Genomic DNA, 24,862 nt, shown 5'->3' with positions numbered 1-24,862 from the left:
CTATGCTCCACATCGAAGGGAGCCTAATCCAAACACTCCACCAGTTGTAACCCCAAGGCAAGAAAGTGGAATGAATAATGGGGCTGGAGTCACAGAACTTTATTCCTTGATAGATTATGATAAATATCTTCAGGAGGCATTGGAGGCCTATAATGAAGCCCAAGCAGAAGTGGTTATTCCATCTGTGAGTCCCAGTAGAACTCCATCTACAGTCTCTTTTAGTGGAACAACTGATTGCCTACCCCAAACTCCTGTACATCCAAGTCCTAGAGAATTATTACAGAAGTTACAGGGAGACCTTAATCGGTCAGCAAGCAATACAGCCAGGCGTATAAGGCTGCTAAAAGAACGCCTTGGGACAAATACCATCCCCTATGATTTGAGGCCCCTAGAGCAAAGCGAAGAGAAAGATCACGTAGTAGCCCCTCTCAGAAGAGTATTTGATGCACTTGAGGAGCCTGTGCTGGTTAACGGGCAACCTGGACCACGGCCACCTCGAACTTCGACCCTGCAATATATTCCATTCACGACTACAGATCTGATGAATTGGAAAACACACACCCCATCTTTTGCAGAAAAACCTCAGGCTATGATGGACTTGGTGACTTCAATAATAAATACTCATAGTCCTACTTGGACAGATTGCCGCCAGCTCCTGAATACTCTGTTCACCACTGAGGAAAGGAGAGACATAATTGAAAAGGCACAGATGTATTTGCGTGAGCAGGCCAGAGTGGGAAATATTTTTAATATTGACCGTCATCTCCAAGACAACTTTCCCTTGGAAGATCCTAATTGGGATCCAAACAATGCAATTCACCTGGCCAGGCTTACCACCTACCGCCAGACGCTTGTGCAAGGTATCTGCAGGGCATGCCAGAAGCCCACTAATATGTCTAAAGTCTCAGGAGGGTAGACGTGTTACCCATAACACTGTTTCGTGTTCGGTGCGCACCCACAAAAAGACTTAAGTTGTCACCTTTTGAGCTCCTGTATGGGAGACTGCCCTCCTTTGTTCAGGATATTCCAGCTGATCTTAAACAAATAGGAGACCATGTGACACAGGGACAAGTGCAATCTCTCTCCCGTGTTTTTGTTTCTCTTAACAGGTGGGCCCTCGAGCGCACGCCGTGCAGCATTGCCGAGCCGATTCATCAGTTCCAGGCTGGCGATAGCGTATGGGTGAAAGAGTGGAAACGTGATCCACTTGCACCTAAGTGGCGTGGACCTTACACCGTCTTGCTCTCTACTCCAACAGCGGTGAAGGTAGCTGAGGTGACCCCCTGGATTCATCACTCCCGTTTGAAGAAGTCCGAAGGCAGTTGGACGTGCAAAGGTGACCCCTCTAACCCTCTTAAACTGACTCTCTCCAAAAACCCCTGTATCTAGCCCTACCGGGAACGGGCTAGGTCACGGGCAACATTAGACGACCGGCCTGCTGCAGCCACAACCTGGAAGCTGGCTGACCTGCGCACGCCTGAAGCTTGAGGAGCATCTGAACCAGCGATTGTGAAAGGAAAGATTCTCTTATACAATTAATTGACTGCCCCCCCTTGTGGAACAATTATCAGAGATATTACACATTGGGGATCCTTGGGATATATGTTTTGGTCTTGGTGGTTCCCCATTTCTGTCACTGGGGGAATTATATTGGGACTAATAGTTTTATGCTATCACAATAAGGTAATCTTTTGTGGAAGGAATGCATATGCTAGACATCAACATAATTTTATTATTAATCCTGATCCCTTGGGAAGGGGAAGGGTCCTTGAATCTGACCAAATTTGCTAAATATGGATTCCGCCATGACCACAATATGTGGGTAGGTTTAGCTGAAATGGTAGCCAATGTTGCAAATAGGACCAATTGCCTTGTTTGCTCTCTTGGGCCAGATGATTCAGAGGGAGGTATGCCCTTATTACCGATACCATTAGATGCCATTGGTATGGTAAGCGAAATACCACACCAAACAGAAATACAGAATTTCCCCGGATGGAACTCAACTAAACCATTACGAGTTATACCTGTACAAGGGGAATTCTGTGTACATAAATCATCAGATGCAGCTGATTCTACCATGATAGGCTCTTCTCATTGTCACTATACTTGGGATAATATTAAGAATACCTGGGCACACGGTACTACCTATCGAACTCGGAATGCCTTGCCCTGTGCACCTCCTTTTATTCATGCATGGAAAGTGGTATGGAACATAACTGTGACAGAAAAAGGCAATCTAACATACTGCACTGTGAACTCTCTACCTCTTTTGATATTTGCCTTCTGTACTCCACGTACCAAAAACCTCAAACCCGATGGTTGTGGTGGATATGTGGAGAATGGGCATACAAGAAACTCCCCTCCAAATGGAGTGGGACTTGTTTCCTGGGATGGGTATTACCACCAATGTGGATTATGCCCACTAATTTGGCCAAGCGAACACGAAGAAACGCTGATATTTCTCATATAGCAGGAGGAAGTACCCAAAGTTGGAGCGGTACTGATGATTGGCCACCAGAGCGCATTATAGCCTATTATGATCCTGCCTCCTGGAATCCTGGTGAGCTCATACAAGGGGCACGGGATCCTATTTATAATCTAAACAGAATAATTCGATTGCAAGCAGTAGTGGAACTTGTAACCAATGCAACGGCCCAGAGTTTGAGACTTATTGCACAACAGTTGGATGAAAGTAGAGCCGCCATTTTGCAGCTGAAAATGGGAATGGATTATGTACTTGCCAAGCAGGGAGGCCTATGTGGAGTCTTGAACTTGACAGGGAATGCCTGTTGCTTTAACATTTCAGATAATGGTGAGGCAATCCGTGTGTTGGCCACAAAGATGGAGAATATAGCACATGTCCCAGTACAAACATGGGAAGGATGGGATATGGGATGGCTCACCAATTGGTTACCTAATGTCACAGGACTCAAAGGGATACTATTGTCTTGCTTGTTTTTCTTGACAGTAGTGGTAATGGTTTTATGTATGATGCCATGTATCATTTCATGTTTTAGAAGTACAATTAGCAAGATGGTTTCAAATGAAACTCTACCTCATATCATGGCCCTATACAGAGCTTTACCTCAGGAACATGATGAAGGTCAAGCTATCAAGGACACTTGGGATGAAGGTCCTTGAGCTTGAAAGGGGGGAATGTGGCATCTGAATATAGACTGCATTTTTAATCAAGGCTTATATTGGCTTATATCTTGATCAGGTTCCTAAATTAAATGGGCTTAGATTTTCAAATGTTTCATGCCAGGCAAGAAGACTAGCTGTTTAGAGAACACTGGCAATGTTTTCCTCCTAGACAAGGGGGCCCCTTGATTTATAGCAGAAAACAATTCTCAAAGTCGTAAAAGCTGGAATTACAGACTGAGAGTGAGGACACTGACCCTACATGTTACAGAAGATAAAAAAGGCAGAGATAAACATAATTAGGAATGAGTAAATAGTAAAATAATACCAATGTGCCTCCCAGTAAAATGAGCCAGATCTTCTTTCTAAGGTTAAAGACCAAATGGAGAAGCATCTAGCTGGCAGAAAGAGAGCATTTTTGGGAAGTCTTTTTTTAAAGCTGTTTCTTTCTCAAACTGAGAGAGTTAGAGGGCAATAAATGTTGGGAAGAGCTAATGGGAAAAGCAGCTGGCTGAAGGGGGGGTGTAAACTGAAGAGGCTTCTTTTGAAACTGCTTTTTACTGAGTTCCTTTTTCTACTTTACAAAGGCCTTATTCCTTTTAAGAGGCTACCTGTGTTGTGTATTAAATATATTGGCTTAAATGTAATTATGCAAAGGATTTAAGAAATGCTAGATTCTTATTTCATATAGTTGTAAGAGTTGTATTTATCCTGAAATTAAGTCAGCCACCAGCCTAGCCCCCCTGCCAGACAGGAAGACGCCATCCAAGCAGTCCTGATATATAGTGGTCAGGCATTTGTTTGGAAACCTTCAAATGAAGGAGATCTTTCAATGTTGATGTGAAACTCAAGATCCTTGACATATGTTTAAGATAAAAATTTAAGATTAACCATTTGTTTTAGAAGGCAATAGGGCAAGGAGGGCAAGAGGTGAGCTGGTAATTAAGATTCCTTGTTGAGACACATGTAAGATATATTACTACTTATTTGTCATTTATAGATGTAACAATATATAGCTCTTTGTGTTCCATATAAGGACAGGAGGATATGGGTGTATCTTTTGTGATTGGTTCTAGCAAACAACCAATAGAAATTTCAACCAGGCTGATTGGACAGAGGCAGCCAAAGGAGGAGCAAAGGGGGCTGGATTAAGGGAATATAAGTGCTGGCCATAATGGCAGGAGGGCAGGCCAGAGCTTGGTAACCATATACCACTGTGCCTCTCATTTATTTGTCTGACAAATAAATTATTATTTTAATTTCTCTATTGCTGCGTTGAATATTTCATTCCAGCTAAGCGTTAACCACAAGCAGGGTGCTACAAAACCTTATTATTCCCTAAATAGTCTTCACAGAATCAAGCTTCCTTCTCCTTGCTGCTTATGAAGGCTTGTTGGATTGCCAGCCCTCTTCTGTCAACTCCAGAAAAGGAGGGAGATAATGGGGATTGTGTGGGGGTTGGTATTTAAAATTTTGTTTTTGTGGTTATTACAGGGTGAGTACAGAATCATGAGACCTGATAAAAAGCACAAGATCTGGCAGCCTAATGGAAAAAGGGGGAAATAAAGGGTTCTCTAAGAAGAGTTCTGACCTGGCATACTACAAAGCAGCTTTTTGTCCATCTAACTCACAGCTCTTTACATTTTACAGCACATTGTTTCCCTCAAAGAATTCTGGGCAGTGTAGTTTGCTGGGAATTGTAACACTGTGAGGAGCAACTGCACTACGCAGTATTTCAGACTTTTAGTTTAGGGGAAACTTCTGCCACATGAAAGAAGCTTATAAAATTACACAAGGCATGGAGAAAGCAGAGAGGTTTTGTTTTGTTTTTGTTTTCCCTTATGTTTGTCACCTCCTGCCTAAGTCTTGGCCCATCACTGCTGCCTGCAGAGCAAGTTTAGTTAATGGATAACGCAAGCTGTTATCCTTTGGGTGACGCAGGCAGGGAGGGAAACTCTTGCAACTGTGATTCATGGAGGGGGGGGGGTTAGCTTTTTCCTTGACAGTTTGCTCTGTGACGCCGAACATGAGATTCAAAAGTGCTGGAGACTGTGTTTACTGATGCTTACGCCCGCAGAGTAGTGGTGGAGCTGAAATACTGCTTCCCCTGTGTGGGCAAGACTCCAAAAGGCCTTTTTTCTGCAGCAGATTGCAAGCAGACAGTCGCAGTCATGTCTAGGACACCCTCGAGCTGCCTCTCCTGAACTCTAAGCACGGCTGCAGCTGCCATCAGTCGGCAAGATGGCATCTGTCTTAATTACACCCCAGGAGGTTTTTAAGGTAGCGCCAAGGCTCTTGCTGGTGCATAGGAGTTTAATTCTATTTAGACAGTTGTACTTAGATCTGCAGTATAAATTAGGAGAGTGCCTTCCATACCTTTCCCACCTAATAATAACAGATTAAAGTAGATGGTATAATAAAATGCAACAGCAACTTAACCAGGGGAACAAATTATCTAAGTCCTAGGAAAATGTAAAGGGCAATGGAAAATATATCACAGTCAGCACTGTGGTGTCACCACAGAGAAGGCCCTGGTCTCTGATCATCATTGGTGCTACCTCTAATGGAACTGGAGAAGGGTCTGTGAGGGAAGGTTTAAACTTAAAGGATACATCTGAATCACGATTATACCATTTTAACAGTAATGACTTCCCCCAAAGAATGCTGAGAACTGTAGTTTGTTAAGGGTGCTGAGAGTTGCGTTGAGGCTCCCTATTTCCCACCCTGAATTAAATTCTCAGGGTGATTTAACAATCAATTTCTCTTCACATGGAACTTGGGGAATTTGTAGGTCTGGGAAGGGAACAAATGCAATATATATTTCGCAATAAAATACAACCATATATAAATATCAGACAACATGCAATACGAAACGAAACAAAAACCAATAAAGTCAGTCACCTTAACTAATCAGTTCACAATTACTGGGCCATGAAAGTATTTCAAAACAGACAACTCTGTCATGTGCCCATGGAAGTTTATTAGCCTGTGGTCTGCTGTGGGGCCTTTGGGGTGTGTCGTGCTTGTAGGAAAACGAGTGGGAGATACTACTAAGGAGAATATGGCTGCTAACACACATTGTATTCTACAATTACTGGCACTTGGGTACTTGTTCCCCCCCCCCCACATAGTCCATGCACAGTCTAAATCGATTGCCTGCTTTTTGGCCCTGAAAAGCACTTCTTGAGAAACTGCTTTCATTCCGAAAACAAAAGCTCACTGCAGATGATTCCACAATACCAGATCCTGGCAAGAAGTGTGGAGCCATCCCTGCCCCGTGACATTGTGGGTGGTTGTATACCGAGATCACAAGCTCTGCTTTCTCCTCCCATCACCTGGGTCATGTACAGGGAGGAAAGGTGCGGAAAGCCTAATAAGGGGCAGTTTAATGCATTATCAAGTAACCTTGCATGCCCTTGTGGACGGCAGGATCTAGAATCAATCTAGGCTGAATGCAGCGCGAACAATTCCGGGCTGAGAAAAACCGTGTTTTTGTGCTGCAAGGGGGTTCAGCGTGCATGCAGCAAGTGACTTGTGTCATCGGGTCAAGTATGGAGGAAAGAACCACAGCTTTGTCTCAGATGGTCACTGTGTGCCTGACCTTTGTCAGCGGTGGCCAGTGCATGATGATCTGGCTGGGTCGCTGTGACCAGCCAGGGATTCAGGGAGCCCTTAAGGCGGTTTTGCTAATGAGCGCAGCAAGGACCTAGGACAAGGAGAGGCAGCCCACACAGTGCCCTGCTGTCACCATGGCAACAGCAGTTCATCCCGTCTGCAGGAGGGGAAACGGGAGGCACAAAAGCATGATCTCACAACAGATCGACCTCTTCGCCAGCCAGTTCCATCTTCTCTGACTTAGTAACAGTGCCAGCCATGCTTTTTCCCCCCAGTGTGTGGGGCAGGGAGGGGAATCCCAATTTAGTTTTGATTACGCACCAGTAGCCAATTGCATACCTCCTGACTGGAGATGGAAGAATAAATTCAAGACGTGGTACCGGTACATATCTTCAGAATGTATATAAAGTCTAGGTGCATCTTTTATGGGTAATATCTGCTATATATATTATGGGAAATGGCTTGTCTGTTTGCTTCTTTGTTCTCTGTGCTTTTGGACACCTCTTGCCAAAGTTGGCTTGAGGGCTCCCAAGATTGGGGGGGGGGTGTTTACTGTTGACCTTGAGCTACTGGCCGCCATTTTGAATTAAGGTAGCGGACTGAAACGCGACTTTGGCAGGACTTTACCTACCGGTAATTTTTGGCATGACAGATGCAAACTGACAAATCACATCCTCTGTTTAAAAATCACAGATTAGTTTTGGTTTCTAAAAATTTCCAGTCAGAGCCAGGAAACACCCCCCCCCCATAGTTACATAAAAGGTAAAGGTACCCCTGACCGTTAGGTCCAGTCACGGATGACCCTGGGGTTGCGGCACTCATCTCACTTTACAGGCCGAGTTACATAAGTTACATATAAATTCACTGCCAATTAGCTGCCAAGTCAGGGTGCAATTTTTCAGGTAAAGGTAAAGGGACCCCTGACCATTAGGTCCAGTTGCAACGACTCTGAGGTTGCGGTGTTCATCTCGCTTTATTGGCAGAGGGATCCGGCGTACAGCTTCCGGATCATGTGGCCAGCATGACTAAGCCGCTTCTAGCGAACCAGAGCAGCGCATGGAAACACTGTTTACCTTCCCACCGGAGCGGTACCTATTTATCTACTTGCACTTTGACGTGCTTCCGAACTGCTAGGTTGGCAGGAGCAGCGACCGAGCAACGGGAGCTCACCCTGTGGAGGGGATTCGAACCGCCGACCTTCTGTTCAGCAAGTCCTAGGCTTTGTGGTTTAGACCACAGTGCCACCCGTTTTTCATGTATTAAGCACTATATAGCCTGTAAGCAGGATACCTGAAATATCATCTCACATGTACTCTGCAGGAGGCCCATTCCCCACACTGTAGGAACTGAGCCTTTCATGTTGCGGCACCAAGCCTTTAGCTTCCTCTCATGTTAATATTAGACAGGCGCTGTCTCTATTTCCCTTTCGGTGCCTACTGAAAAACTTCCTCTTTCAACAAATCCTTCAAGCAGCAATTGTGACTGTTTTTGAGATGGTTTTAAGGCTCTATTGCTTCTTGCTTGCTACTCTGTGCCTCCTTTGGGAGGAAGGGAGGGATATAAAGTTAATACCGGTAAATAGTCATATGAATTGGCATTACAAAATTATATTAGAATTGTCAGAGGAAAGAAGAAAAACAAAGCAACATTATCATATACGTAATCGCCACATGCAATGAAATTACTGTGTATGATGATTGAAGGTTTCTGGGTGGGGTGGGATCCCTAGAAGACTTATGGGTCCTCATGCACGACACGTATATGGCCACATTCTGCCTAGCAGAATGTACACATGCAGCTTAAAATAGTCAGCCCTCTCCACCTGTTATGTACTGAGTTGAATAGGATCCAAACTGCAGCAGTCTGATTGGTCCTAGAACAATAGGATTCAGAATGCAGCAGTCTGATTGGTCCTAGAACAATAAGATTCAGAATGCAGCAGTCTGATTGGTCCTAGAACAATGCAGCAGTATGATTGGTTGGCAGGAACCACCCAATCCTGCTCCAGATATAAGTGAATCCACAACCTGATTGGCTTACAGTAGAATTCCAGAATTAGCCAATCATGTGCAGCCCATTGTGTAAATAATGTATATAAAGCAGATACTTTGAGGGGACTATTATTCATTCCTCCTCACCACTATGAGCTGAATAAAGAGCATGAAATCACTTTGCGACTCGGAGTATATTTCACCACCGTTGTTCATTAGGGCAAGCAAGTGAATATCTGGAGTTATTAGCTAGTGCATTACAATTTGCAATTATTACTGTATGTCACAATTGTAAAGGATCATGGATGAGACCTCCTTTGCATGTAGAAGGTTCAACTGCTGGCCTCTTCAGGTAGGGTTGGGAGAGGCCCCTGTCTGAAACCCCAAAGAGCTGCTCTCAGTCAGTGTAGACAACGCTGAACCAGATGGGGCAGTGGTCTAAGGCTGTGTGGTGTTGTTGTCTGTCTGTCTGTCTGTCTGTCTGTCTGTCTGTCTGTCTGTCTATTTATATCCCGCCCATCTGGCTGGGTTTCCCCAGCCACTCTGGGTGGCTTTCCGCAAAATATAAAAAAGAACAAAATATCAGACATTGAAAAATGTTCCTCCTCCCTCACCTCATCTGCCCACAGCTATCCCAGACTAAAAATCATTTCTGAGAACATGCCGATACCTGCCTTACCGCTGTGGCGCCATAAACCAGTCATTAGGGAAGGCATGGCATGTCACCGTGCCAATGATGACACGTGCTTTTCCTGGTTTCTCCTACCTCTGAAAACGGTGCCTCGCAGCAAGCTCCTCATTTTGTCTTCACAACAACCCTGTGGTGTAGTTACAGATAGGTAGCCGTGTTGGTGCCATAGTCAAAATAAAAAAAAATCCTTCCAGTAGCACCTTAAAGACCAACTAAGTTAGTTCTTGGTATGAGCTTTTGTGTGCATGCACACTTCTTCAGATACACAGTAAAAAAAAAAATTATTTTGACTATGGCAGACCAACACGGCTACCTATCTGTAACTGGAACCATGGAAGGCACCACATTGAGCTGCATAAAATGGAAGTCCTGTGGTGTAGGTTAGGCTGAGACGCAGTGACTGGTCCAAGGTGACTCGGTGAGTGTCCTGGCCCAGTGGGGATTTGAACCCTGGTCTCCCAGGTCACAGTCTAATGCTCTGGCCACTCCACCCACACCAACCACAGTCTATTTGGACAGCAACTGTCTAGGGATCATGGCCTCGGGCCGAGAAACAGATCTTTCTTATCACCTGTGCTGCTACCTGATCCTTTTAGCCAGGGATGAACTTGTGAACTTCTGCATGCAATGGATGTCTTTTGCTATGTATTCAGTGGTCTGTGTTTGCCTGAGCTTTAGTCTGGACTAAGGATTCTGAGCTTTTGTGTTCTGATTCGATACACAATGTCCAGTCACCAAACATTTCAGGATTTGGGCCTCTGCCATTGGCCCTTGAACTCCGAGTCGTGATTCGTAGCTTGGAAGTTTAGACAGCCAATCACGTTAGGAGTGGGAGTGGCCCAGGCTTTCAGGAATGTTTATAAGCAGTTGCTGTGTCTCTGTTTCCCAGTTATGTAGTTCCATAAAGGTTCTTGCTGTTATCACTGTGTCTTGCCTCATGGGAACCCACCTACACTTCATCTTTTACCACTGAGCTATGGCCCTTCCCCCTAAATTTAACAGCTACATCAGGCAGACAGGGAATCATTCCTGTCCCTGCGTTTCCAAGCTCACAAACCCTTTTTCCTGCTTGATTTCCTCCTAGCACACTGCTAGTCCCATGCTGCTAGCATATAGTATGTCCCTGTCAGGATATGGGGAAAATTCCTGCAAAACGCTGGGTGTCGTTGGACTCCCAAGTCCCTGCTGCCCCAGCCAGCATGGCAAATTACCAGGGATGGTAGAAATCATAGTGTTGGAAGGGACACTAAGGATCATCTAGTCCAACCCCCTGAAATGCAGGCGGAATATGTAGCTGTCCCAAACGGGGATCATACCTGCAACCTTGGTGTTGTCAACACCAGGTACTAACCAATTGCACTATCCAGTGGTGTAGCGTGGGTTGTCAGCACCCGGGGCAAGGCAAGTAATTTGCGCCCCCTAACCCGTGGATTTGCGCCCCCTAACCCGTGGATTTGCGCCCCCTAACCCCCAGATGTTGCGCCCGGTGCGTCCGGCCCCCCCTGCACCCCCCACGCTACGCCACTGGAGCTATCCAAGCTGGAGTTAGGAAAGAATCCAACATATGGAGTCCCAGACATTGCCTGTCTTGTGACTACGCATTGGGGAACTATTTCGCAATGTAACTACATGCAACCAATCCCCCTTTACAAAACAGAAAGTGCCTTTTTAACATTGCAGCAACCTGCCCTGGCTGAGTGCCCTCCAGATTCGCGTTTCCATTCCAGGATGCCGAATGCTCAGGTGTGATAAGAATTTTAAGGTCTTAGATATGTAATAAATGTTCATAAATGTACCAAGCAAACACGTACATAAATATATAAACCACATGTCTGGAAACCCCACAGAAAAAAGTCCTAAACAAACTGACCTCAATTATTTCTCTGCAAAGTCAAAGTGGGAAACCTCCCCATTGTCTCTTTCCTCACAAATCCTGTCTTAAGGGCACATTTAAGATATGAATAGCGTGTGAGCCTGTGATCTGGCTCAGGAACTAAATATTTATCATTACAAAAGACTGGCCAGGCTCCCCAGGCAATCCAATCAAGTGACCATTAAACAGGTAACCTGGCAGACAGGAGGCAAACAAAGCACTCAGATTTCTCCTGTCAGGGAACTGACATCGGAGCGAGAGGCGAAGGGGAGGCTCCCAGATGATGCTGGCGAAGGACCCAGCAGCAGGGGAGAAACAGCTCAGTAGAGGGGGAAGCCAATCAGTGCAACACCAGGGATAAAGGGGGGCAGACGGGGGGAATTGGAGAGAGGGCTCCAGGACTCTTCACTGGACATCAGTGAGGAGAGCCCAGGTCCTCCGCTACCCACGCCTTCCCTGCGCAGAAGACTCCCGCGCAGTGAGAGGAGGAGGAGAAGACTGGGTGTCAAACAACTTTTATGTTGGAAGAGGTTCAAGAAACGCCCACTGACGGATTCTGCCAGTGACTGAGGCAGCCACGATGAGAAGGGGCTGTGCAGTCAGAAAGGTTTAACAAGGCAAATTAACCGAGAAAGCCACCAGTTTACGCACGAGTAACTCATACCTATTACACTGCCCTTTCTGTGATGTAGGTATGATGTATGGGGGGGGTGTCTTGAGCTATACCCCTTCTGTGATGTATGTATGATGTTTCTGGGGGTGGTCTTGATCTACAGGGTGGCAATTTCAAAAGTCTATATAAGGGCTTCACACCATTGTTCTGGGTTCCTCCTTCCTCCTGCGTGTGGTGAGTGAGGACCCTGTTGCAACAGATCAATAAAGATCAGGCTTACTAGCTGCTTTGCTTCTCAAAATTCTCTGCTTGGCCTCTGTTATTTGCTCCTACCATTAGGGAACCTATGTAAGGACTCTATATGGGCTCTTGGATACCCCATAAGGGAAAAGGGGTAGATTTTTGTTTACAACACAGGGATGATGGGAATTGCAGTACAGCAACACCCATCGGGCCAGAGGCTCCCTGACCCTGATTTAGCCTCTGCCCCAAGCAGACAGCACGCAGGGGGGTGGCTCAGAGGCAGAACAGATGCTTTGCATGGAAAATGTCCCAGGACATGGGAGGAGAGAGCCGCTACCGATCAGTGTAAACAACATGGAGCTACTTGAGCCTGGCGGTGCTGTCCCTTTAAGCAATTGTATACAGTGGACTCTTAGGCCAGTGCATTCAGCCCAGCACCCTGGGAGGCTGCACTCTTCCAGAGGCACAGGGGAGGCTGCTGTACTGTGTCCTGAGCTAACCAGAGATACAGGATTTTTGCATCTCCTACCAAAATCCTGGGACGCGGGTGGCGCTGTGGGTTAAACCACAGAGCCTAAGACTTGCTAATCAGAAGGTCGGCGGTTCGAATCCTCGCGACGGGGTGAGCTCCTGTTGCTCAGTTCCTGCTCTTGCCAACCTAGCAGTTTGAAAGCACGTCACGGGCAAGTAGATAAATAGGTACCACTCCAGCAGGAAGGTAAACGGCGTTTCCGTGCGCTGCTCTGGTTTGCCAGAAGCAGCTTAGTCATGCTGGCCGCATGAGCCGGAAGCTGTACGCCGGCTCCCTCGGCCAATAAAGCGAGATGAGAGCCGCAACCCCAGAGTCGGCCACGACTCTGGGGTTGCGGCTCTCATCTCGCTTTATTCAGGGGTCCCTTTACCTTTACCTTACCAAAATCCTATCTTCTCTTCCAGCCAGCAGAAATATCTTTTCCCCCCCCCTTTCATTGTGCACATTGGTCTCTCCCCATCCACCCCTCAGAACCCTGGAAGGAATGGATCCATCTACTCTGCCTTTCCAGGCACAGCCATGGAGTGTGGAGTTAAGGTGACTCCAGGAAGACCCTTAAGGGGGCCTGAGTCTGGATGCCAAGAATATCTTGGCCTGGGAATAACAGCACAGATTAGTCAGTGCATCTCGAAAGCATGTTACGGCCCAGGGGCTCTGCAATTTGAGCGCTGTCTCACAAGGCCAGCAGCTTTAAACCAGAGATGGGCAGCTTGAAGCCCTCTGGGTGTTCACAGAATTATAGAATTGAGAGTTGGGACCACGAGGGTCATCTAGTCCAACCCCCTGCAATACAGGAATATTTTGCCCATGACCCTGAGATTAAGAGTCTCTTCTCTACCAACTGAGCTACAACTCAATGTGGTGTAATTGTTATGTACTGAAGTTCTCACCCTGGGCCAGCAGGGGGGGTACTGTAGATAGTTTTCACTCAGGTCCACATATGCAAATAAGGAATTGAAAGTGACGTTCAGTGATTGGATAGTTACAGAAAGTGGTTACTGTTGCGTTGTAGTGGAGCTCTATATAAGCACGTTGGCTGAACCCTTCAGCCCAGTTCTGTTCTGGCCTGTGAATAAACAAGAGCTGTTTGAAGAATCACTGTGTCGTCTGATATGTTCACCCACAACTTAACAGTAATGACACAGAAAGCTGAATTTCTGCTTGTGAGGAGCTGTTAAAAATACAGGAGCCCCACAGGGGGGAGGGTACGTGTGGCTGCCATTTCTTCCCACATTGCGCTAGATGAGGGTGGGGACACTTCTTGAACCCAAGGGCCTCGTTCCCTCCTTCCGGGGGCCACATGCCAGGTAGGAGGAGCCAGAAGGAAAAGTGGGCAGAGCAAAAAATGCAAATTTTACCTTTGTTCAATAGGCTGGTTTCCTGCACCCCTCTCTACCTTCCATCCAGACAAGGAAAAGGCATTATCAGAGTTCAAGGAAACTGCCCAGTCAGGTAAAGCACTAAAGGAGGCTGTGAAGCAACTCTGGCATGGCCAGGGAGATGGAGTATGACCCAAGGAGTGTTCAAAGGGCCACATTCACACACGCACTGGCCCTGAGGTTTCTTGTTGCTACACTAGAGCCTCATCTCTAATGAATTTCATAGGCTCCATAGAGGAAATCCCAGCAAATACCATTGGATATGGCAGCCAAGGAATAAAAAAATGTGCATTCTCTTAGGCCATGTCTCCAGCTATTATTAAATCTTAGCTTATAAAGCTGTAAGAGCTGGAGTATTAGCACCATATTAGCCATACTGCTTCCAGGAAATTTTCCAAATAATGGAGATTTAAGAATATAAGAGCCCAATTAGCAAAAATGTATAAAACATGCTCAAATGTATGCTGGGAATGTAAGGAAAAAGAAGACAGCTTTTATCATATGTGGTGGACTTGTAAGATAGTAAAGGATTTTGGGAAATGATATATAATGAGTAAAAAAAAACGTTTAAAACAACCTTTGTTAAAAAGCCTGAAGTCTTCCTTTTAGGAATTCTAGGTGCCGAAATCCCAAAGGAGCAGAAAAGACTATTTATGTATGTGACCACAGCTGCACAGATATTACTGTCCCAGAGATGGAAAGAAGATAACATCCCTGCCAGAGAAGAATGGCAGATGAAGTTAATGGACTATGCTGAAATGGCTAAAATGACTAGAAGAGTCAGAAATCAGGAAGACCAAACTTTTAATAAGGAATGGGAAAAATTTATAACTTATCTTAAAGACCATTGTAAACAGTTAAAATCGTTAGTAGGGTTGGAATATCACTTGTAGTTGAAGGCTGAATTCTAGACATAATGGAAGAGGTAAAGAATTTGGAGTATCATAAAAGATACAGGAGGAAATGATTAATAATAGGACCCGCAAAGTGGGTCTTGCTTTTATGATTTATGTTTGATATATCCCTGTAAAATTTTAATTTGAAAAACCAAATAAATAAATTTGTAAAAAAAGGGGGGGGGAATTAAGAAACCTATTGGATCAGAGTGAATGGGTTCAGAATTCCCACATTCCCACAGATGCCTCAGTGAATCCTGCAATCATGGCATGATCTCTGGCAGTATGGCATTCCTTGTTGGGATACTGCCAGGGAGATAAAGTCCATCATGGCCCCCAAGCCGGCTGCCGGACGATCCATCGACCTCCCGTAGACACGCAGTATCGGCAATTAGCGACATGAGCTCCAGAACATTCTAGAGCCGATGCACACTCTTTATCAGCAGATAATGCACAGCCAAAAGTTGCACTCAGGAGAGCATTATTTACAGGTTTTATTCAGCGTTGATCAGAACAAAGAAAGACATGACTGCCTGCCTGCTTCAGTGTCTCCAGACACAGAGAGAGAGGAAAGCAATAGATAACATAAACATCCTGTGAACAGGAAATTCGCAGACTCTGTGACTCACAGCCTGCTCCCTTTTAAGGTGGAACGGAAATATCCTAACATTCCTCTCCTCCACTGCAACTTAAATTCAGAGGCACTGCCCCTAGACCTAGAAGCCCCACTGTTTTCTGTACACCATTTGGCAGACTGTCACGTGGTCTATCAGGGGTCAGCAAACCTTTTCAGCAGGCGGCTGGTCCACAGTCCCTCAGACCTTGTGAGGGGCCAGACTATATTGGGGGGGAAATGAACAAATTCCTATGCCCCACATATACCGGTAACCAAGAGGTGCATTTTAAATAAAAGCACACATTCTACTCATGCAACAACACCAGGCAGGCCCCACAAATAACCCAGAGATGCATTTTAAATAAAAGGACACATTCTACTCATGTAAAAACATGCTGATTCCCGGATTGTCCGCGGGCTGGATTTAGAAGGCGATTGGGCCAGATCCGGCCCCCGGGCCTTAGTTTGCCTACCCATGGTCTATGTAAAATAAATTTGAATATAGCCATCATGACTTGTTGGCAGACTTCTCATCTGTGAAGGTGTCTAACATAATTCTTTCCAAAAGTCATCTAAACTAGAGGCCACCGCCATCAGCGAGGGGGAACAGATGGCAAGTTTGCTGCCAGCACTGCCCACCACTGCAACACATGTGGGAAGCAAGTTCTCAAATGTGACTCTTCCTGTGTGTCGCTGCAGGATGAGTAAGAGCTCCCCCCTGCCATCCTTTACCAGCCTGCATGTAGGCTAACATCTAATTCAGCCCCTTAGAGTAGTTAATCTCCTGCCTTCTCAAGTGAAACCGTTTAATGTGGACCTGCAGGAGCTGGCAGAATGAAAGCAATGGGAATGACAACCCTTTGGGCGTGTGAATTATTGCCACCCTTCTTGCCAATGGCACATGAGTGTCTTTGGGTAGAAAAATACCGCCCCCCAGCGCACCATCGCTAATGCACAGTCATGGAAACGAGTGGCATATTAGTGCTGTGAAAACTGACATGGAAATAGTAAGACACAAATGACTGGGTGCAAAGAACCTGGAAAAGTGCAGCTTTGAGGAGCCTGGTAAGTGCAGCTTTGAGGTAATTTACAGATAGCTACTGGCTGGAGAAGGGACACGGGTCGCGGATGACTCTGGGGTTGCGGCGCTCATCTCGCTTTATTGGCTGAGGGAGCCAGCATACAGCTTCCGGGTCATGTGGCCAGCATGACTAAGCCGCTTCTGGCAAACCAGAGCAGCGCACGGAAACGCTGTTTATCTTCCCGCCAGAGCGGTACCTATTTATCTACTTGCACTTTGACGTGCTTTCGAACTGCTAGGTTGGCAGGAGCAGGGACTGAGCAACAGGAGCTCACCCCATTGCAGGGATTCGAACCACCAACCTTCTGATCGGCAAGTCCTAGGCTCTGTGGTTTAACCCACAGCGCCACCCGCGTCCCCTTGTTGCTCTGGTGTTTATTGCCAATGTTGCAGGATACACTGGCAATAAACACCAGAGAGGACCTATCAAATAGATTGTGGTATAAGCTTCTGAGGATTTCGCCAGATGATTGCATAACCTTTAGGCAATAAAGGTTGGCACTGCCATAAATCCATAGGTCTTTTAAGACAGCACAAGGGCTGGTGGAGTTCAAAGGTTTCCAAGGGCCACCAAAAAAGGCCTCGAGAGCCGCATGTTGGACCACCCTGTTTTAAGGTGCCACAAGATTCTTTGATGTGTTGAACAGTCTAGAACAGCTGTCTAGATCAGGGAACCTGTGGCCTCTTAGCAGCTCCCATAATCCCTGGACACTGCCATTCTGGCTGGGACTGATGGGATTTGGAGTCCAGCAACAACTGGAGGGCAGCAGGTGCCTCATTCCCTGCCTTAGAACAAGCTTATTGCTGAACAGCCGTGCGCTCATATGGATACTTGCCACACAGTTCCCAGTACAGTCATACCTCGGGTTACGAACGCTGCGGATTGCGCATTTTCAGGTTGCGGACCACGCCAAACCCGGAAGTACCGGAACAGGTTACTTCTGGGTTTTGGTGCTCGCGCATGTGCAGAAGCGCAAAATGACATCACGCACATGCGCAGAAGTGCTGGCGTGCGCAGACGCGGTGCTTCAGGCAGCAAACGATGCAGGTTGCAAATGTGCCTCCCGCACGGATCACATTCGTAACCCAAGGTATGACTGTACTTATTTTTCCATAAGATTTTGGTAGGTTCAATGCACAAGCAATTCTGTTTTTTTTCCAGTAGAGGTCAGCATTTTTTTCATTTGCCACATGCATAAACAGCATACTCCATCTGACCTATCCCTGACAGTGTTTGAAATCTCATAGGAGCCATGATATTCAGCACACTCCTTTGATTGTCTACTCAGAAGTCCCGCTGATTTCAATGGGATCTAAAGGTAAAGGTACCCCTGCCCGTACGGGCCAGTCGTGTCCGACTCTAGGGTTGTGCGCCCATCTCACTTAAGAGGCCGGGGGCCAGCGCTGTCCGGAGACACTTCCGGGTCATGTGGCCAACATGACAAAGCTGCTCTGGCAAGCCAGCACCAGCGCAGCACACGGAAACACCGTTTACCTTCCCGCTAGAAAGCAGTACCTATTTATCTACTTGCACTTAGGGGTGCTTTCGAACTGCTAGGTGGGCAGGAGCTGGGACCGAAAGACGGGAGCTCACCCCGTCGCGGGGATTCAAACTGCCGACCATGTGATCAGCAAGCCCTAGGCACTGAGGTTTTACCCACAGCGCCACCCGCGTCAATGGGATCTACTCCCAACTAAATGAGGGTTGCAGCCTTAGGCAGCTCCTCCAACTGTGAAGTCCCAATGCGGCAGTAAAAGCATGAATATCAAAATATACGTTTAAATAGTTAGCTTCCTTAAAACAATTTCTTTGCTGTAAGGGAAAAGTGCTGCAAAATGCCAATTAAATAATAATAATAATAATAATAATAATAATAATAATAATACAGCAATGTTGATTTCATATATAAACATACAAGGAGAAACATTGGGGGCAGGGCAGGGCTCATTGCCTTTAGTCTCATTGGTTGCAATGAGATTTGTTTGAGGGGGGGGCGATTGGGTCAAGCTAGCCATATTGATTCAGTTGATTTTGGTGGGTTCTTGTTGTCTTGTTGGGCTGTGTGTGTAATAAAGGGGAGCCACACTGGGGTGAAGGCATCCTCTTCTATTTGTTGGTTAGCTTTTCTAGTAAGGTTATTTCCCATACAGTTTATTTCCCATACAGTTTGGTACCAGTGGTCCATGTTCACTTCTGACCAGTCCCTCCTAGTGTCTAGCTATGATGCTCCTGGCTGCTGAGATTAGGTGGGTTATAAGCTCTTTGTAGCCCCAAAAGCCATTCTTAAAAAGCATGTATTCGTTTAAGAGAGATCAGAGACAGCACCTGTCTAACTTGCCTGGAGATTGAGTTCCACAGGTGGGAGGGAGCCACTGCAGAGAAGCCACTGTTTCGCTATCCTGAGAGATGCACCACCATGCTGCTTTTTTGAGGGTCGGGCAGTTTTAAAAACATAGAGCCTCTGGGCAAGGTGGGGCTGGTGGTGACAATCCCAGAGCTCTTGTGCCACCTCTGTGTGCTTCAAAAACTGCCGTCTAATGTGGTCTCCAGACAGTTAAAGCTATATATTTATTTCTCGTATGTATGTTGCATCATTCTCCAAAGGAGTTCACAACAACCCTGTAAGATATAAGAGGCTGTGAGCGCAAAGTGCAAATCCAACGCTATCCGCTAGCCTTTTTTCCTAGAAAAATAGGTACCACTGTTATAAGAATATGGAATAAATATTCATAAATGCGCACATATCTAAATCTATAAACCACGTGTCTGAAATAGTACCGGAGAGCAATCCTGAAGCCATTTTGACTCTCCCAATGACCTCAAATATTCCTCTGCAGTAAGGGAGGCAAATGGGGAAAGCCTTCTCATTGTCTTTTTTTTATAAGATATTTATTAAAGTTTCACAAATTATATAATCAAACACAACAATACAAACAAACACAGACAAGAAAAAACAAGTATAATTTCAAATCCTTATTTTCTTAAAACTTACTTCTCCGACCTCCTCATACCTCCCCTTTCTGCATTCCAATTTCAAATATTTAGTTCAGCAAATCTTCACCCTTAATTTTATCTAATTGTTAACCTTTCTTTTCTTTTAACTTAATCTTTGCAGCTGTAATCCACTTACTTTCTAAAGCCGCATCATTTTAACACTCATTAATTTTACAATGTTTCTTAAGATAGTTCTTAAATTTCTTCCAATCTTCTTCCACCGTCTCTTTTCCCTGGTCTCGGATTCTGCCAGTCATTTCTGCCAATCCCATAGAGTCTATCACCTTCATCTGCCATTCTTCCAAGGTGGGTAGATCTTGTGTCCCATTGTCTTTTCTCTTACAAATCCTGTCTTAAGGGCATATTTGTGTATGAATAGGGTGAGCTTGTGACCTAGATTCAGGAACTAAAGTATAAAGTATAAAGAATGGCCAGGCTGCCCAGGTAATGCAATCAACGACCATTATCAGGTATCCTGGCAGGCAGAATTTCTGCTGCAGACCGCCTCCAATGATATATGTATGATGATTTTGGGGTGGTCTTTGGCTTAGTGGGTTGGGCAATGTCTTTAAAGTTTCCTGCACACTTTTGTTCAGGGTCTCTCCCTCCTTGGAAGGAGGGCAGGGGACTGTGTCAACAGAAAAATAAATATCTGCCCTTGCTTTCCATTGGATCCTGCCTCCATCCATTCTTCTCTGACTTAGGGGACTCAGAGTCCCATGGGGAGCTGGGCAGCAAAAGCCAAACCCTAATTTCTACATCACTGGTACTCACCATGGAAGTTGTTATAGTACTGTATTTTTTGCTCTATAACACGCACCAGACCATAACACGCACGTAGTTTTTAGAGGAGGAAAACAAGAAAAAAAATATTCTAAACGAAATAGTGGATATATGATTTTTGTGGTTCATGCTGTGGCCACAGACATGTGATCTGACAGTGAGTTTGGAATAGCCCAATGCAAAAATCCTGAGGATCCATGTGGATCCTTGCTTTGAAACAACGGAGGAGGGAAGGAAGGGGAACCATGGATCCTCTGCTCACAAAGGCAGCAGATCCCCACCACCACCCGCAGGCATTCCCTCCATAACACGCACAGACATTTCCCCTTACTCTCTAGGAGGAAAAAAGTGAGTGTTATGGTGCAAAAAATACGGTAAGTGCCACACTTTTTAACAACAACAAAAAAGAGGTGCCGGAACATTTAATGAACATTTTTTATTCATTTTATAACACAAATAAAGAACACAGACAGAAAAACAAACAATACAAACAAATTCTTGTCATATCCTTATTTTTCTAAACATTGTTAAGTGGGTTTCCCCAAGTCCCACAATTGATTTTCATTTTACTTCATCTTTAGCAGTTTACATTTATCCTAGTTTCTAACCATCTTTTTTTCTTTTCTTATCACACTTAAAACAACTTCTCATTTTATCACTTACAAATAATACTATTTTAAAATACCGGAACTGCATACTCTTGAGTACCCCCTGAAAGAAAAAAGCACTGCCACTAGCAATAGTGCGTCCGAAAATGTCATCTGGCAGTAGAGGTTGCACACTAGTACGTGGCAGAAAAATAATGGCTACTTGTGAGAGATGGGCTTTTTCTTAGCAGAACAGAAAAGGAAGACACAGCTGGGTTGTGCATAGTCTCCTCTGTTTCTGGAGGTTTGCACTAATGATCTCCGTCAGCACACAAGTCTCATTGTTCCAACAAAGAACATAAGAACAGCTCTATAAGAAAGACATAATAAAGGGCTATGTAGTCCGGTAGTCAGTTTCCTGCAGTGGCCAACCAGATGCTATAGGAAGCCTACAAGCAGGCAAGGAAGATAATAGCTCTTCCCTACCCTTCTTTCCCAGTGTTTGGTCTTCAGAGGCATATCCAGTGCCAGATTTACATATGAGCTAAATAAGCTATAGCTTAGGATCCCACTCTCTGGGGGGGGGGGGGGCAAAAAATTAAAGGAAAAAACCCTGGATGTACATTTCCAAAATATAATATAAAAAACAAATAAAATAAAACCTACATACAGCAACAGTGTTTTGTGTTGTGTAGGGTCCTATGATGTTAGTAATGGGCCCCTCCTGCTAGCCTGCTCCCTAAAATATCACTGGTTTGCTCATTTCTATATACAGTGGTACCTCGCAAGACGAATGCCTCGCAAGACGAAAGAGTTTTTCGTTTTTTGAGTTGCTTCGCAAGACGAATTTCCCTGTGGGCTTGCTTCGCAAGACGAAAACGTCTTGCAAGTTTGTTTCCTTTTTCTTAAAACCGTTAATACCGTTTAAACCGTGCTTCGCAAGACGAAAAAACTCGCAGAACGAATTAATTTCGTCTTGCGAGGCACCACTGTATAGGGTGCCTACATTCTGCATGGACATGTGCAAATGGCTTTAGATACCCATGAGGTCCATAAATTACCATATAGCATACACTGTATACTCAACACAAAAAATAGCGACAATTTGTTGTTGACAAAGGACAGCTGGATATATAAAGGGCCCCATTACCTTCAGTAGCTGAGGGCCTCATCAAAACCTAAATCCGACCCTGGTACTGTAGTTTGTTCAGAGTGTTGAGAATTGTAGCTCCGTGAGAACTACAGTTCCCAGAGTTCTTTGGAGGAGGGTGCTTTATGTATGATGTGTATGAAGTGATCATGTGATTAAGCCAGCCCAGCAGCATTTGGAGGGCTTTCATGCTCATGCTGTTGAGTGGGGCACCCTGGTCTTCTGCTCCAAAGACCTAATCTGACATTAGGCAGACTCCTTCATTGCACTGTGTTTGGCACCTGTCCAAAACTTGAAGGGGGGGGGGTTAAGGGTGAACTGTATTTTAATTAGAGGTGTGAAGAACTAGGGGGGCCCTGAAAATATGAAAGGGGGCGTTCCAATTTTAATACGCAATTTTATCTTATAGAATGTATACGTTTAAATATTTCATTTTGTCACATTTTAGTTTTATTTAGGTTAGCTTGTTTTCAGCTCTGAATTTTATCAATAATTTTAATGCCCATTTTTTATTTTAGGTAAAGTGCTTGGGAGTCTTTATGATTAAACGGTATACAAATCCCAAATAAATAAAAAAACCAGCATCATCCATGGCATCTGAGGAAGCAGGCTGGGGCAGGAGGGCCAGCGCAGGACAGCTGGAAGACGCAGAACGCACAGCTCTGTCTTCCAACAGAGGAGGACCGGAGGAATAATTGGAAAGCTGCCACTGCTGCTGCCGCCACCTGAATCTGCTGCATGTCACCTCGCTTTGTCTAACGATAGGGCCGGTCCTTCAGGGACCGCTGAAATCAAGTCGTCTGACTTGATGACTGAACGCACTGAAATGCGTCCAGTGGGTCACATCCATGGGCAGCCAGGGTGAAGATTCCATCACATCATCACTCTGATGATGATGATGATCTGTATCCCACAATCTGCAACATAAATGCTTCCAGGACAACTAACAAAATTTTAAAGCCATATAATTAACAGGGTGGGTGGGACACGGGTGGCGCTGTGGGTTAAACCACAGAGCCTAGGACTTGCCAATCAGAAGGTTGGCGGTTCGAATCCCCGCGACAGAGTGAGCTCCCATTGCTCGGGCCCTGCTCCTGCCAACCTAGCAGTTCGAAAGCACGTCAAAGTGCAAGTAGATAAATAGGTACCACTTCGGCGGGAAGGTAAACGGCGTTTCCGTGCGCTGCTCTGGTTCACCAGAAGCAGCTTAGTCATGCTGGCCACATGACCCGGAAGCTGTACGCCGGCTCCCTCGACCAATAAAGCAAGATGAGCGCCACAACCCCAGAGTCGGTCACGACTGGACCTAACGGTCAGGGGTCCCTTTACCTTTACCTAATTAACAGAGTGGGGGAGAATCAGTAAATTAACAAGTAACTACAAATTGAATCTGCTCAACAATAAACTTGCTCCACGCTGCTTCTTTGCGCTGGAGGGACGCTGCACCTGTTGAATCTGTGCCTACTAGCTGTGACCTTTGCTTTTGGGAAAAGGCAGCTGACATTTGCTTGAGTTGGCACGATTTCATTAGGGACAGTTTCAGAGCTGCCAGGCAGGGATGCAAGATGAGAAGAATTAACGCCATCGGCAGCACACACACACACCCCAGAGACACAAGTGAAGAAGGGGTGTGCGAACTCCCCCCTTGGCAGAGCCTGGCGCTGCGTAAGCCTCCTTTGGGATGTTCGGAGGCTGCCTTCGTGCCTCCGATTCCTCTTTCACCCATCTCGCCCACCTACGCCGTGAGGATGTTCTGACTGCAGAAGCCACGTCAGGCAGAGTTGCTGAGTAACATTTCTCTGACACACACAGGGAGAAGAAAGGTCGCGCAAGGTGAGAGAGCAGCCTGCCTGCCTCACTTGGCTTCCGGGGTGAGTCAAAGGGGTGGAGACTTAGGGGCCTCAAATCCCCACCACAACAACCTTTTGCAACAGCCCAAAGAAGGGGCCTTTGTAATATATGGGGCGAGGTTCTTAAGGTGGAGCAGCTGGGATGTGGGGTGGGGTTTCTGTTACTGGCCAAGGCAGCAAGGAAGCATTTCTTGTTGGCAACAGGCAACAGCCCATGTCAAGACTGGTTGACTTAATTCACATTCACACCATACATTTCAGTGGTGTAGCGTGGGTTGCCATATGGAGAGGGGGTGCGAGGGAAAGAAAGAAATGGAGTCCAAATGCGCATTCAACTGCCTAATGGCATCAGCATCCCCCAGGAAATTGCAGCCGCAAAGATAAGAAAATAAAGAGTCGTTCCATTGTCAAAAGCGATGGAAACATGGAGCTGTATTGAGGCATCCTTAATAATTTTGTGTCCAGGGCGACCGCCCGTGTACCCAACCTGTGGTATGCCACTGATACATTGAAAGCACATTTAAAACCTCCTGGCTTTCCCCCAAATAATCCTGGGAGCTGTAGTTTGCCCCTCACAGAGATATGGTTCCCCGCACCCTTAAGAAACTACAGTTCCCATGATTCTTTGGGGGGAAGCCGTGCGCTTTTATATGGTGTGGATGTGAGCTTGGAATGGGAAGCAGCTTTTGGTAAGGATGGTGGAGGAGGGAGGTACGAAAGGAGAGGGTTGCAGCTCAGTGGGAAAATGCCTGCTTTGCAGGAGGCCCTGGGTTCAAACCCTGAAACATGTCATCTCCAAGTAATAAAAGAAATTAAGCAGCAGGTA

This window comes from Podarcis vaucheri (genome assembly GCF_965113315.1).
Source record: "Podarcis vaucheri genome assembly, chromosome: 15".
In the NCBI taxonomy this organism is placed as follows: Eukaryota; Metazoa; Chordata; class Lepidosauria; order Squamata; family Lacertidae; genus Podarcis; species Podarcis vaucheri.
Note: the sequence above shows the minus strand (reverse complement) of the source record.